This window comes from Danio rerio, chromosome 20, assembly GCF_052040795.2.
Source record: "Danio rerio strain M-AB ecotype USA chromosome 20, GRCz13ab, whole genome shotgun sequence".
Classification (NCBI taxonomy): domain Eukaryota; kingdom Metazoa; phylum Chordata; class Actinopteri; order Cypriniformes; family Danionidae; genus Danio; species Danio rerio.
This window is the reverse complement of record NC_141040.1, coordinates 26,337,931-26,342,500: the sequence shown is the minus strand read 5'-3', so window position 1 is coordinate 26,342,500 and position 4,570 is coordinate 26,337,931.

The window sequence follows — 4,570 nt, the reverse complement described above, 5'->3', positions numbered from 1 at the left end:
CTAGGTTGTAACGAGTGGTTATTTTAGTTACTGTTGCCCTTCTATCAGCTCAAACCAGTCTGGCCATTCTCCTCTGACCTCTGACATCAACAAGGCATTTGCACCCACAGAACTGCCACTCACTGGATATTTTCTCTTATTCAGAAAATTATTTGTAAACCCTAGCGATGGTTGTGAAAATCCCAGTAGATCAGCAGTTTCTGAAATACTCAGACCAGCTCGTGTGGCATCAACAATCATGCCACGTTCAAAGTAATTTAAATCACCTTTCTTCCCCATTCTGATGTTCGGTTTGAACTGCAGCAGTTCGTCTTGACCATGTCTACATGCCTTAATACATTAAGTTGTTGCCATGTGATTGGATGATTAGAAATTTGCCTTAATGAGTAGTTGGACAAGTGTACCTAATAATGTGTCCGATGAGTGTACGTACATGCACAGAGTATATACAAGGGTGTTTCTTCTAACCTTGAGCCTGAAGTAAATATACTCAAACCCAGTTTTGTTTGTATAATGATAATCCACAGTTACTTTTCACACTCTAACTCATTTAATTTTATTGTAATTGTATACTTATAATTATTTTGTCTATTATTATTATCGAAAAATTATGTCCAAAAATTTAATTGTATTTATTTTTTCTTAATTTGACAAAATGTCTGGTTGTTTGAAAAAGTGTCATTAAAATTATGTATAAATATGTACAATTTAGCATTATGTTCTTTAGATATATGTTTATAGTTCTTATGAAATGTACTTGTCATTATTTATTAGTCATTAGTTAAGTCATTCCTAAAGAAAAAAAACTATCATATTTCCACAAATATGTTAAACAGCAAAAACTGATTTCAACATTATTGATAATAAAACAATGTTTCCTGACCATCAAAAAATCATTACAGTTATTTCAAAAGGACCAAGTGAGGTTTAGAGGGACATCTATTATGGGATAACTCAACATTTTTCTGACAAAATATTATACTGTCATGAATAATAAATATTATATCTGTAAGCAAAGATTTCCACATAACAAATATTTGAAATGATTTAAATATTTTACTTCCAAAGAACATCATCCCCTGGGACATAAATGACTCCCGAAGTTGACGAAACAACCATGCATAAGTGACTGGAATTGGAAACTTTACATCAGTAAAAAAACGCTTTGGTGCAAGTGTGTTCAGTAATCATTACCAGCTCTGTCATACTGTGATCTGAAATGAAGTGCAGCAGGATTATTTGATCTCCGCAGATGTGTGGGAGTGTGTTGATGCTCTCCAACACTGACCTCAGATGGGTTTACTTGTGCTGGCCAGCAGGACAAGAATGTCATGAGGCAATACACATGTCGGTTTCTCAGCATCCGGCCAGAGCTTTATAACACTACATTATTTCACACTGTTTGCTGAATGTCTTTTCTTATTCTTGGGTTATGGTTGTTCCAAACTGTGTTTTCATCTCTGGATAAAATGTAACACGCTAAGGTTCCGTTTACACAACAATGATTTCAGTCAATGTTTTTCTGCATTTTGCATGTTCATTTACATGACAACAGAGTTTTTGTTTCTTCAAAGTGCAAGTTTTTGTAAATGCCACAGCTATCATTTCTGTGTAAACACCCAATACAGAAATCTTCTGCTTAGTATGAAGGCATGTGTAGTATGTGTTAGATACTGAATGTTGACATGCAGTGTGTGTCGATTTTAAAGGCATGTGAATGGTAGAGTACGTAGTAGTGTTGATACTGCTCAAGAGTTTGCGAATGCTTCCTCAGCAATTACTTCAATATTACAGCCAACATCACATCAGAGATGTATGATAAACACATGGCAAAAATATAAATGCACATCAGCACTAGTGTCTTTGAAAAAAGAGCACATAAACTCCTTCCCTCAAAGATATAATTATCACCTCACTACATATATTGTTACCTAGTAAGGTGATGGCGCCAACTACTGGCCTGGCATATGTAATACAGTGTTATTAGACATTTTACATGTTACTTACAGGAAACACTGATATAGCAGTGTCTCAAAAAGTTTCTCAAAAGTCCAAATCAGAGAAAAAAAAATTACCCGTCTTTATATGTTCGTTCTATACTCGTCCACAAAACTTTCTGTAAAATTAAACACTACCCCAGTTTAACATATCAATGTTTGTTAAATCCAAAATGTTTATCAAGCACATTGATAGTTGTCCTCCAGATTTGCTCAGACAAAATGTGTCAAATCCTGTGGTGCACAATTATCGAACTGCAGCAAGGTGGTGTCGAAGTCGTTATGGAAATACAGTATAATACACCATGTTTTAAAAACACAGCAAATTCCTGTATAAGTTGTTTGATGTCACTGATTTTTCCCATAATGCAATGGTAAATCCAGTTTTTACTGTAAAAACTATTTTATTTATTTTTTTTTTATGCAGCGAATGCCCTTCTAACTGTAACCCATCACTGGGAAACATCCATACGCACTCATTTACACACATACACTATGGACAATTTAGCCTACTCGAGTAAATAACTGTGCAAAATACAGAACTGTCTAACAGTGAATGAATAGCAGCTAACATTTAACATAAATGACACTCAGAAATTATGTTTGCTCTTTGTTCAAACTACTTATTTAAAAAAGGTGAAACAACACAGTTATTGTGTCTTTTGTGTGACAAATTGTTTTATGTTCAATCCATCTAAATGTGTCAAAAATAATAAGTTAAATTAATTCCTTCTTGTTGTCCCAACATTAATCGATTATGTGGAACCCAGCCTTTTTTTTTTTTTTTACAATGTAAGAAAATTGTGACAAGTCATACAAGGTAAATCTTATTACCTTGTTAGTTGATTTTGTTTAAATGACCCATGCAGGGTTCATTATTTCAAGTGTGAAAGGTTATAATCCAGTGCTTATCCTGATCTGGGTTTCATAACCCTGGGTGAAAAGCAGTGTAAACTCCACTATTAAATTACAAATGTGAAATGTTCTTTTTCCCTGTGGCTAAAAATGGGTTTAGAACAACAGTAACCCAAGGTTAAGCACAGTGTCCGTGAAAAGCCCTCCTGAGATGCAACAAACAGACTTATTATAATGCACTGATAGTTTTCTAACCTCTTTAAGGGCACAGTGTTCCTCTATTTTTTGGCACAGCCGTGGTGTGTAAAGGGGGTCAGATGCTCCAGACAGCCAACAGGATTTATGTCCTCTGCCTGGCTGACAAACAAGCCATTCAAAAGATAACAGGACACAAAGCACACAGGGTACACAGTTGATGGGTGTCCGATTAAGGGCGAGCTAAGTGACCTGCATAGTAAAGACGCTCTGGATAAGAGAAACAGAAATCAATTTGATCGTCATTTTAGACAGATGTATTGCTATGTTTGATATGTGAAGGTCTGAATAGTGTTGAAATTCTGGGATGTTTGTCATCTCCAGTCAAGCATCACTATCAAGAGCTTTGTAAAGAAAAAAAAGAACAGCTGCTTATCTCCCAATGGTCCAGGTGGAAGCTGCTAGACAACTCCAACATTACAGACATGCACCTCTTAACATGCTTTAATTCCTGAACAGTTCTAGCACTGATATTTTGTAGGTGCTGTGCCATATCAAATGTACAGTTGAAGTCAGAATTATTAGCGACCCTGTTTATTTTTTTCCCAATTTCTGTTTAACAGAGACAAAAAAAATTTTTTTAACACATTTCTAAACATAAAAGTTTTAATAACTAATTTCTAATAACTGATTTATTTTATTTTTGGCATGATGATAGTAATAACATTGACTAAATATATTTCAAGACACAGCTTAAAGTGACGTTTAAAGGCCTAACTAGGTTAATAAGGTTACCTAGATGGTTTGTTTTGCAGACTATTCGAAAAAAAATTGCTTAAAGGGACAAATATTTATATATATATATATATATATATATATATATATATATATATATATATATATATATATATATATATATATATATATATATATATATATATATATATATATATATATATATATATATTTATTTATTTATTTTTATTAAAAACTGCTTTTATTCTAACCGAAATAACAAATAAGACTTTCTCCAGAAGAAAAAAATATTATTAGGCATACTGTAAAAATTTCTTTGCTCTGTTCAACATCATTTGGAAAACAGAAAATAAAGAAAAAAAATCAAAGGGGGGCTAATTGAAGACTTCAACTGTACTTTCTCTTACTGTATGTCCTGCATGAATTGACTGTTGTAACAATAATAATGGCTATTTGTTTTCAGTTTTGTAAAAAATTGCAATTTAACAGAGTTGTTAAGTATTAATGCTTTAAAATATACTCACCAGCCACTTTATTAGGTACACCTGCAAATTTCTAATCAGACAAACACATGCAGGCATGTAACTCTTTTAGGCATGTAGACATGGTCAAGATGATCTGCTGCAGTATTTCAGAAACTGGTGATCTACTGGGATTTTCACGCTCAACCTTTTCTACAGTTTACAGAGAATGGTCTGAAAAGAGAAAATATTCAGTTAGTAACAGTTCTGTGGGCGCAAATGCCTTGTTAATGCCAGAGGTCAGAG